This window comes from Desmodus rotundus, chromosome 3 (assembly GCF_022682495.2).
Source record: "Desmodus rotundus isolate HL8 chromosome 3, HLdesRot8A.1, whole genome shotgun sequence".
Taxonomy (NCBI): domain Eukaryota; kingdom Metazoa; phylum Chordata; class Mammalia; order Chiroptera; family Phyllostomidae; genus Desmodus; species Desmodus rotundus.
Window position 1 is genome coordinate 21632513 of NC_071389.1, and position 12166 is coordinate 21644678.

Consider the following 12166-nt stretch of genomic DNA (forward strand, 5'->3'; position numbering starts at 1 on the left):
AGCTCACCTGGTGCTTACCAGGAAGTCCCAGACTTGAGAGCTTAGCTGAATGATTCTCATAGGCGAGTTTTTAAAAAGGGAGCTGAGGGAAGTGGAACCAATGAAGTGGACATAGATGTAGCATTTATTTTGGAATATGATGGACAGTTATTAACATTTATACTTTTATAGAATATATAGAACCATGATTTCTGCTTTGCAATTTCTGTAGCAGGTTTCCTGCACTCAAGACAATTTTCATTATATTTCTGACGCTTAACAATTGATTCCTTCTGGGAACCCGAGAATGAAGGGGACGTAGGTCCTTCTCTTCATCCCACATTTTGTTATAATGATACTACTGGCATTTATACAAATGTTTCCCATGTACCAGGCTCCATGCTAAATAGGTCACATACATGATCTTTCTAAACTTTTTTCTGTGAGAATGATTATTCTCGCTCTGTACTATTCTTATTTTATGGGAAATGAAATTGAGACTCAGAGAGGTTAAGTAACTTGCACAAAATCACACAGCTAGGAGGAGGCGGAACTGAACTGAGTAGGGGTCAGCCTGCTCTTAACCATTGTGTTTTTTGCCTTTTTTCCCAGATGCTCCTGACTTTGAAATCGGGGTAGCTGGTCACTGTCAGATCAGCATAGATCCTTCTACCACCTCTACAATTCCCTCTTCCCAGCCCTGAAACTCTCCTTTCCTGGTTTCTGACTTGTGGTCTCTTAAAGCCTTCTAGGAAAATGAGTGTTAGCTGAGCAGTAAAGGAAGTCTCCAGTCTGGTCTCACCCACAAACATTTATGCATTTAATCTGGGGACTGGCAAACATTTTCTGTAAAGGGCCAGACAGTAAATACTTTTGGCTTTGCAGGCCATATGGTCTTTGTTTCAATGGCTCATCTCTGTTGTTGTATCATGAAAGCAGCCATATGTATGTAAACAAATGGGTGTGGCTGTGTTCCAATAAAACTTGACTTGCAAAACTAGGCGTTGGGCCAGGTTTGGTCCTCTGGCCCTAGCTGTCTTAGGAAAGCAGAAAAAGAGCCAACACTGCTGAAGGGGCTGCTGATGAGAAGGCTTTCTCCTGCGTTGCTGCCGGGGCCAGGTCAGCTCTGACCACACTTTTCAGGGGAGCCCCGAAGTGGTCAGGACACCAGCAGAGGGCCCAGGTCTCTGAGGCAGGAGAAAGAAATTTCAGTTTGATTCCTTTGTCCTTTGCCTGATTCACATTCTTCTACTGATTCAACCTATTTATCAAGTCTTCTGTGACAGCGACTTGCCATCCGTTGCCCCATGTAATCCTCCTGCTCTCCTTGCAGGGTTAGCATCACAGCAGTAAACCTTGACCCTAGGCTTTTAAATCAGATTTGCCCACTTCAACCAGGGGCAGATAAAACTGGGCCTTGGGCATTCCTGCCCGGCTGCCCTGTGCCTTCCCCTGCTCCCAGCCAGCATGGACCTCCTCGCCTTGTACTCCTTTCTCACTCTGTACCTACCTGCTCCCCCTTACCTTGACTGCTCCTTAAACTCTACCCTGGGAAACACTGGCTCTCCTGTTCTGACCTTGAGTGTCCCAAGGCCACATATTTCTATCATCTGGCTCATCCCCATCCTGTTCACTTACCTCTAACCTTCAGGACCCATACTGGTGACTTTAGGAGGTCATCTGGTAATTGTCAGTCATACAAGTGAACGTACTCACCCAAGGTCTCACAACCAGCGCAGGTGGGTTGAACCCAGGTGCAGCTCCTCCAGGCTCAGTGCCTTGGATACGATCTGAGCCACGGGGAAGGCGTGAGGGATGGCCCCAAAGTCAGGCTGCTGATCGTGGAGGACGCTGATGTTTGCTCCCTGCCCAGAGAGCCCAGGGAACCACTGGAAGCAGAGCTCAGAGGAAATGACTTTGGGCAGCAGACGAGCCTCAAAGTTGATTTCCCAGGAGGAATCCAACAAGGCCCTTGAAAAATGGACATCAAGGAGGAAAATCAATCGTCTTTTAGGTTTTCACCTGGATGATTGATCCACTGCCGCCAGCCCCCTTTTTATCTCTCTCAAGTCTTTGGACGCAGCCTCTCTCTCTCACTTCCACATTTCCCCCTCTCATCATAAAAGGGTGGTGTTTCCTTGTTCTGATCTGAAACCAAAATACACTGCTTTATGCCAGCTGACCAGGTATCGGTCTCATGCTTCCAAACTTAATTTTCTTGGAAGGAAAGAGGCCCTGGTGAGCCTACTAGGAAGGGAAGGAAGAAAACTAGCATTGGCTGAGTTTCCACTGCGTGTCAGGCCCTTCTTAACCTGTCTAGTGTTAATCTGGGTCTTAATCCTGTCCAGGTGGGTCTGAGGAAATCAGATGGAGGAGGCCCTCCTCCAGGCAGGTGTTGGTGCTCAGCCCTTTTATCTGGCAGGGAGGGGAGAAATCAAGAGTCCATGGAGAGGCTGGGACCCTGTGTCCATCGTCACAGGTCCAAATTCAAACCCAAAGGAAGTGAAGGGTCTCTTTCCACCCAAGGAGCTGAGAGATGCTGAAAGGCACAAGAGCAGCTTCTGATGTATCAGTAAGGCTTTTACTGAAATAGCGCTACATAAAATCACCCCAAATCTAGTCATGTGCAACAGTAGTCATTTATTTTCAAACCCGCAGGTCAGGGGGTGCCCTGCTTCAGACCGTAGGCTAGCTGGAGAAGCCCCCTTCCATGTGTTTGATTCTGGAGCCCAAAATGTCCTTCTCACTGTGTGAGATGGGTGCTTCGGTGAGGGGAGCAGAGGCATGAGGTGCCTCCAACTGTTGCAGCTTCTACCCACATTCCATTGGTCAAAGCAAGTCACAGCCAACCTTAACATCAGTGGGATGAGGGTCTATACTCCCTTCATGAAGGTGGGGTGGCAGGGAGAAATTACCTCCGGAACAAATATCTAACCATCACAGTTACCAGCAAGGAGCACTCACTGACCCAAGAGCAAACCTGCCTGGTCACAGCAGGGAAAAGTACCGCACACACGGTCACGCTCTCAGTGGGCTGTGAGAAGACCAGCTGGAGAAGACCAGCATGCCTGCAAGAAGCCTACCTATAGCTCGTTCTTTTCAAGGACACCACCTTGAAGGAGGGTCAGGAATTAGTCAGCGGTCACATGCCTTTTACAGGGGAAAGAGTATAGTAGAGGTCATGTCTTTATCATGAATGATCTTCATGCTGAGATTGAGGCATAGCTTGGAGCTGGTCCACCAGGGGCCTGATTTGCTGGGAAACATAGGAGCTTATAGGGAAGTGGGTCCCCCTGGAAAGTCCAAGTGGAGGTGCATGATGTGGAGGGTGGTTGGGGGTGGGGTATCAGAAGAGGGAGAGACTAGCAGCATGCCTCATGCATTACTCAGTGTCACTGGGCTTCCATGAACTCCTATCTGGGTGCGAAGTAAAAGGATTTCCCTGGACAGTGAGAAAAACCTCAGAGAACTGCTGCTGAATGGTTTCCAGAAGCTTTGGAACCAGGACTTTCTACAGCAACTGGTGCATGAGTGAGCATAAAGTTTGACTACATATAACATAAAGACCCAGTGAAATAAGTCAGAGAAAGCAAATACTATATGGTCTCACTTACATTTGGAGTCTGAAACAGAAAAAAAAAATGAACTCACAGATACAGAGAACAGACTTGTGGCTCCAGAGGCAGGGGTGGGGGTGGGAATGGGTACAAGCTTTCCGTTATAAGACAAATAAGTCCTGGGATGTAATGGGCAGCATGGTGACAACAGTCACCAGTATTGTATTGTGTCCTTGGCCGTTGCTAAGAGAGTAGATATTAGAAGTTCTATATGGATTTACCAATTCTGGACATTCCATATAAATAGAGTCACACAATATGTGACTTTGTTATGTTTGGTTCTCTTCACTTCTCACAATGGTTTTGGAGCTCATCCCTATGGCAGATGTATCAGTACTTCAATCCCTTTGTACCTTGCAGTGTCTCCACTAAACACACCAACATTTTTTTTAAAAATTCTCATTACAAGAAGAAATCTGTATCTGTATTGTGATGGATGGTAACTCAATTTAGGGTAATGACCATTTCACAACATGTACACATATCAAATCCTTATGTTGTACACCTGAAGCTAAGACAATGTTGTATGTCAATCATATCTCTATTAAAAAAGAATTCAATAAAGATGTAACAAATTATAGTAGATAATATTTACTTGTGTTTTCTAAGCACATATTTAATGAATACAAAAAAATTACCTTGGCTTTTATCTGAATAAATAGCCAAAATGAAAGTGGCTTCAACAAGCTGGCATGGTGGCTCCATGGTGTCTTTAGGGAGCAAGACTGTCATCCTCAGTATGTGGCTTTCATTCTCAAGGCCATCTTGTGGCCTAAGGTGGTTGCTAGAGCTCCTGCCATCACATCTGCTGCATTCTGGGGAAAATAAGAAAGTGAAAGGGAAGTGGAAGGGTATACCTTCACATTTTCATCATTTTGGGGAGATGGCTCTGCACAGCAGTTCTGCTTAAATCTTATTGGTCAGAACTTCCTTCCACAGGCATACAGCTGCAAGAAGGCTGGGAGGCAGAGTCTCTTTGCTAATGGCAATATGTCTAGGTAAAAGTTCTCCTAACTAAGTAAAAGAATATAATTGCTACTGAGGGAGCACAGCCATTCTCTTCCAGAAAGGGAAAACACCAGGGAGACATCCCCGAAACTGGACTTTAACCTTGATCTAGAATCGGCAGCTATCCTGGTACCAGTTGTAGTATTGGTGTCTTCAGCATCGCTACAAGAGTGGGCCCGTGCAATAGTTGGTGGCAGAAGTGATTTCCACAGTGAAATCACTTGAGGGGACAGGAGGATGATGATGGACATCAGTAGTTGTCAAGAAAAACCACATCTAGAATACACATGGACCCTGGCAGGAGACTTCCAGAGGGCCCTACAGAGTCTGTTAAGACCAAAGGAGCGAAATACTGTGTGTGTCTGAAATTGTGAGCTCTTCCTTACCCCAGGAGAAATAGCCCAAGAGACAAAGGTTACAGGTCTTTGTCTTGTCCCACTGATGGTTTTTTTTGGTCACATAGCATCCATGCCCTCAGTCTCCCTCCGTCCCCATGACTCTGCCCCAAGCTTCTTGGCTGCCTGTGTTACTGAGTTATGGAACCTGTGTTCTGATCCACAGGGACTTCTTAAAACTAAGAGCTGTTTGTGGGACCTGAAATTGTGTTCACAGTGATTTCATGCAAAGTAATAACAGCATCAGATGCTGCAGAAATCTCATCCTCATGATCATAAGCATTTGTAATAGCCCATCACTGAACAAGTGCTTACATTGGAGGGGAATTTCTGTGGAGAAAGTCAATCTTTTTGAAAGTGTTAATTTTTTGTAAGGAAATCAAATGAGATGCCAAATTGTCTCCGTCATTGTGTTGCCCTTCCCTCCCGAGCACTCACTGCTCTGATCAGTGTGACATTTCACATGCAGCAATGCGGATGGGAACTTTGCCTCCTGGTAGAGACCCCTCATTTGCCCATTTGTCAGCTCTGCTTAAGCATCGATTGCCCACTCTGGTTTTACAGTAAACAGAACATAGGGACAGAGTTGTAGACTGCCCCCTTCCCCGCCCCCACAGACCTTAAAGTGTTGGCTACACTTCGGGAGGGCAATGAAGGAGATCTTTCCCATAACAAATAAAATCAAGCTTTGAAAGACAGCATTGGAATACATGGGTTAGGATCTGGAAGCACCCAAGTCCTGACCAGTCTTGTTCCCTTCACAAAAGGTCACCCTGGTCTGTGACCCATGTCTCCTTAGCTGAGATTCTGGCCCCTTGTTTGGATCAATTCCAGTTCCATATGCTGCTCTGCTGCCTCACAGTACTTTTGGAAACACCCATTTTGGGGACTCTGGTGAGCCTCCTTCCCAAGCATACCCCAATTCTCCCACCCACTCATCTCAAGAGTGAGCCCAGGCATTGACGAAAAGGCACTGGGCATGTAGTTATCTTATTCCTTGGATGCTCTTGTCGTTGTCTCTAGGAATATCAAGCTTCCCAAAGCCCTAAGAAAAATATGAGGTCTGAGGAAGACAACTATTGAACTCAAAATGTAAAAAGAAAGCAGCAAAATCAACATTAATACATTTGTTTAATGTTTGTGAAGTACAACATTCAGTCACATTCACTAATTGATAAGTTTAATATTCATAAAAATGCCATTACACTTACAAACTATTTGCAGGTTAAATTGTCTCACTACAAGAATTCCCAAGGGTGCATGCATGACGATTGCTGAGAAACTGTAGTCAACCATAAATTAAGTCAGTTACTCAGAGCAAATTATCTCAAAAGCAAGATAATAAAAGATCCTTTCATCTTTTTACAACAAAAATTTATATTTGAGGTTAAAAGTAGGTGTACATTTCCATATGTTTGATGTGATGTGGGTTAGAAACTCCAGAAATGAGTGCTCAGGGCCTAAGAATGTCATCAAAAGCCTCTGAGTGTGTGATCTTGGAAGGCTGTGATTAAATATTTGAGAATCTGTTTTATTGTACACCAAGCAGTTTCAAAGCCACTAGCAGCGGTTACATAAATTACAGTAAACAATGGACTAGTATGCAGCCATTCCAAAGAGCAGAGTGTATTTGTATGTGCTGATAGAAGACATCCAGGGTATGTTACTACATGAACAGAGATGCTGGAGAACAATAACTTCAGTATGATTTATTTTTGTCAAAATGCTTTGAGAGGGTACATAAATAAATATGCAAATGCATGCTGGCATATGTGTAGCAAACGTCTACGAGGAGCCACAGAAAGAGCAGTCATTTATCTCTGGAGATCAGAAATGAGGAACTGGGAGTGGGGGGAGAGGACTTCAATTTTTATGTTATAACGATCATCTGAATTGCAAGAAAAACACTTAGTAGGTGCATATATTAATTTATAATTTTGAAAATAACACCCAAATTACTGAAAAGGAGTGGTCTGCAAGCAGACAGGAAAAGGAGAAGTTCATAAACCAGGAATTGGCACTACTAACCTTACACTGTCCGTGGGGAGCACCAAAGCGTGGAGACCTGAACACCTGTCAGTACAGAGGTGAGCGCCCAGGGATGGTCAACAGACTCACCATGGCCTGAGAAAAACGCCCTCCACATTTGTGTCCCTCATTCCACATTTGTCAAGCAACCTTCTGATTCAAAGTAATTTCGGGATTCCACCAACATTTATTGAGCACTGATTGTATTAGTTTTCTATGGCTGCTATAACAAACTTAGTGGCTTAGAACAACACAAATATACTCTATTACAAAGGTTCAGAAGAGATCAGAAGTCCTAAATGGGGCCCAGTGGACTGAAATCAAGGTGTCAGAGGGCTGCATTTCTTTCTGGAGGCTCTGGAGGAGAATCCATATTTTGCCTTTCCAGCTTCTAAAGCCTGCTCTCAGTCCTTGGCTTGTCTCTTTCCATCTTCAAAGCCAGCAGCATTGCATCTTCAAGTCTCTCTCTCTCTCTCTCTCTCTCTTAATTTCTGCTTCCCTCTTCCACTTATACAGATGCTTGTGATTATATCGCACCCTCCTGAAAAACCCAGGATCACGTCTCCTTCTGCAGGTCAGCTGATTAGCAACTTTAATTCCCCTTTGCCATGTAACCTAACATATTCACAGGTTCTGAAGATTAGGATGTGGACATTTTTTGGGGGGACCATTATTCTGCTCACCACACCCACTACATGTCAAATGCATTTGGGGGGCTGAGAATACAGTTATGCATAGACACAATCCTTGCACTCAGGAGCTCTCAATCTGCAAAGGAGGCAGCTACCATGCTTGACCACATGCGGCACTTGTAAATGGGAAGGAGTGGCCCAAACCACTTTTGAGAACTTTAGCTCATCATTCATGTCAAAGGTGTAAAGGGTCCATTGAAATATTGCAGGGTGAGAGCCGGAGTGATTTATTGGAGTGAGCTGTCAGTGCACTGTGCATCCGCTACTACCCAGTGGGGCAGGGATGGACATCTCCATCACCTTGAGCCAAGAAGGGAAGGGGGCTTTGAAGAGACCTCTTGGTGAGTTTGATGTGTGTCCTTTGGAAAGAAGGGGAGACAGTGAGCTGGTGGTCTGACTCTCACGGAAAAAATCTAAAGCAAGCAGTCAAGACTTGACTGAGGGGTGAAGGAGAAAGAGAGAGGCCAGACTGCCCTGGAGACCAGCTACACTTCCACCATCAGAGTAGAGTAAGGGGGAGGCCAGTTCCCCATGGGCTAAGTGGATCCACAGAGGGAACTCTCCTGGAGCCATCTTCAAAAGGAATGCACCTGAGAAGGGTGCTTGAGTCAGCCTTGGACATCAGTCAAACCCAGAGAGAATCCATACCAATCACCACAAGTCTAGTAAGGCCTTACCTCCCCTTCCTTTCTCTCCCTCTTCCTGATTTCTCCCTGGAGGGGTCAGAGGCAGCCTGTTGAGGGTGGAGAGGAGGGGGAGATGTACAAGGAGAAGAAAAGAAGACAACACCACTGTTGCTTCTGCCCCTACAATGCTGAAGCAGGCCCAAGCTGGGGAAAAGAAGGAGCTTTCATTTGAATAAAGCTTTGAGTTTTAACTATTATACTATGGGGACCCGTTCCAAGCATGGGAAATGTGGCCCAGCCCCCACTCAAAAAAGCCAGTGGGGAGCGAGGATTGGCGGCAGGACCAATGTCCACGGATAGGTTTTCCTGTGGGGAATCAGGCCCTCATTGTACCTAGGCTGCTTAAAGACTTGCTTTTTGCTAAAATTCCCTCACCCTGAATTGAGGCAGCAAACGTTTACTGCATATCTTTAAAGTAACTTCCTAAAATCTATGCTGAACCTTCCAAGGACCAGTGTAACCAGCTTAACCACTTTTCCCTTTACATTTGCAAATATCCTTCCTCTTTTATGTAATTAGTAACACCCTCTCCTTTGTCTTCTGTAACCGCCTAAAGCGAACCTGTGCATAATAAATGAGGATCATCCTCAATGTAATGTACCCAGAAAAGCAATAAAAGCCTGTCATGGCAAGGGTCAGGGCACTCTCCTCTTGAGAGAGTGGCCGTGCTGTCCCTTTTCCTCCACAGGACTGGGTAGTCCGTGTGTATTTGTCTATTGCCGCCACAACACAGGATCCTGCAGCCTGGGATCCACATCATTATACTATTATTTATATTATATTATTTAGTCATTATAATTATAACTATAATATAATTAATATTAAACATTAATAGTTAAATATTAAAAAGTTAATATTTAGCTATTAACTGGGTGTCTTAATTGCTAAAATGAGATCATTTGGGTCCCAAAAAGTGACCAGAGGACTTTATTATAAAGAAGTGACCAGCCCAAATTATAAGATCACCCCAGAGGTAGGAAAGCAAAGATGAAGAGAATAAGTGTGAGAAAAAAGAAGTTGTTTTTTGTTTCACCCTTGCCTCCTCCTGCTCATTCAGTGAGCGTGTCCTAAGTGCTTCAGTTCTCCACAACAGAAATCCACGCCAAGTTCCACCTGGCTGGGTCCCAGTGTCCGGGTCACTTCTTGCCGATGCCTCCCTCTAGGTTTTGGATCCCAGCCTAGATTTTCTATGGCTGGGCTGGGACTGGGCTCATCCTGGGCTCCAGCCCTCACCCACTTACTGGCCTCAGTTGGGTCTCAAATCTAACTGCCCTTAAGGTTCCAGATTTCCTTTGGAGGTCAACTATCTACCTGAGGCAGGCAGGTCCAAACTCCATTCAGTGTCTCTCCTTTCACCCCACCAAGCATCTAGGCTGTCCTTCAACTTCACCAGTTTGTCCAGTTTGGACAAAGCCATCTGTGCCTTTTCCCTCAGGCCCGAGTGACCAAGATTGGGACTTTTGTGGTTGATTCGTTCATCTTGCATGCAGACTGAGCAGCTAGATGACTAGAGCAGGGCCTGAACCCGGGGCTCAGGCTCGGAAAGTGTTTCCATGCCAGGTGTCCAGCACATGTGTCAGCCTCCCCTTTACTGCACTTCTGACCTTGTGCTTGTAAAAATTCACCCACGGTAGGGAAGGGTTGAAATTCTTCCTGCATCTGCCATTTCTAATCAGGCTCTGGTCACCCTCTGCAGGCTCGTGTCTGATCACTTATCCACCTGCAGCCTCACTGGGTTCACATTGGGCAGCTGTTCAGAGATGACAGCAATAACAACAACAACAGTAATAATAACAACAGCTAATACTTCTATAGTGCTTCCTATGTACCCTGCACTCTTGTAAAAAAACCTCTCTATATGTTAAGTTTTCAAATCTCCACTTCAAACCTGTGAAGTCAATACTGTTATTATTGCTTTCTTTTTTAATAGATGAAGAAACAGAGGCACAGAGAGGTTAAGTAACATGCCCAGAATCACACAGCTAGTAAGGGGCAGAGTCAGGTTCCAACCTTCGCACACTGACTCCAGAGTACAAAGGCTTAATTACTTTGCACTTCTGTTTCTGAAACACAATGAGGGATTTTATATTTATTTGCCTTTATTTATACTGCTTTCCATCTGTGACTACCAGATCAAATGTTCTTTCTGTCTCAAAGTCCCCTAACCCTCCCACCCACTCCCAGCAAGAGGGCTTCTTTGCTGCCCATCGGGGCTGTCATTGCACTCACTATTCACTTCTGTTCGAGGATCTCATCGCACTGGCATTGTCTGCACTGAGGTCTGTCTTCTCAGATAGACTGAGGATCCCAGAGGCAAAGGTGGTGTTCATGTAGCCACCGGACTTATTGCAGAATGGCAGTGAACTGAACTGCACTGATTTCTCCCTGGGCCTCACACCTATGGTTGTGTCCCATCTCCCTGATTCAGGCAAGGTGATTGCAAATATGTAGGCTGTTGGGCTCTTTGACAGAGCTGAGGACCTTGAGAGGTGTTCAGAGCCTGGGTCAAGCATTGAGGCCAATACAGTGTGGGGCCCAGATGGGCTCCTTTACTTCTGTCTCCTCCCTTGGGCTGCCATGTGCTCCAATTTGCTTTGTCCTCACGACCTCAGCCAAAGTCTGGCAGGCCTGGCAGGCTCAGGGGACTTAGGTACTAACACATCTGTGCTGGCTGAAAATGCCGACTGGTCTCTTTGCCTCTCCCAACACTGCTGCCTCCAGGACTCAGAATTTCTGGGAAGGAGACCACTGTCTGAAGGGTCCAACTGGAGAAAAATTCCAAGTCCACAATGACTAGGAAAAAGGGGATAGGACAGAGGCCTGAGTCACTGCATGAGTTAATATAAATTAACATACTAGAATTTCCTACTAGGGAATTTCCTACTAGGAAACTATGTTCTTTTCCAAGACCTTCCCCAGGCACCCCTGGCACCCCTGGCACCCTCTGGGGCTCCTTACTCGCCTGCCAGAACAGAAGTCTCATTCATCATTCCCATTTCTTTCTTTCACAGAGCCTCAGACCTGGAAGCAGCCTTCAAACTGGGCCGTGTCCAGCTGCCAGCACCTCATTCCTTTGCTGATTTTGCTTGGAAGGTCGTTGTCCTGTTAAACTCCCTCAATGGCTGCTGTTAGCTCTTAGGGCACGTTTCAAAATCCTCCATAAAGGCCTTCAGGATCTGGCCCCTGCCTACTTCTCCAGCCGTGTCTCTGGTCATCTCCTGTGCCTCGCTGAGCTCCAGCCACATTGACCTTCCCTTCATTTCTCCGGTTTCCACACTCCCTCTATTTTCCACCTCTCCTAGCTGAACCCATCTGTCAGAGAATTCTTCACTTTAATGGTCTTTTCAGAGAACCTGCTTCAATGATTTATTGGTCTCCTGCTTCATTAATTGATTGATTCATTCATTCATTCAGCCAATCGATCACTTTTAGATATTCTACTCTTGGGTTGGAGCTATGTGTCTGGAATTGTGATTGGCTCATTACTTGGGTCAGTAATTCTATGAGTCCCACTAGGGTCAAGGTAGAGATGAACTTCTCCCAAAGACCAATCCAGTGCGGAAGGCCCCAGGGGCAGTGGTTGTTAGCAGTCAAGAGCATGGCCTCTGAAGTCAGACCGTCTGCATATTTTGAATGCCCCCTCTATCATTACTGCTGTGAACTTGGACAAATTGCTTTGCTTAGTTCCATCTCAATTTCCCTGTTTATAATATGGGAATAATTATAGTCTCTGTTTCTTAGGATTGTTAACATAAAGCCAC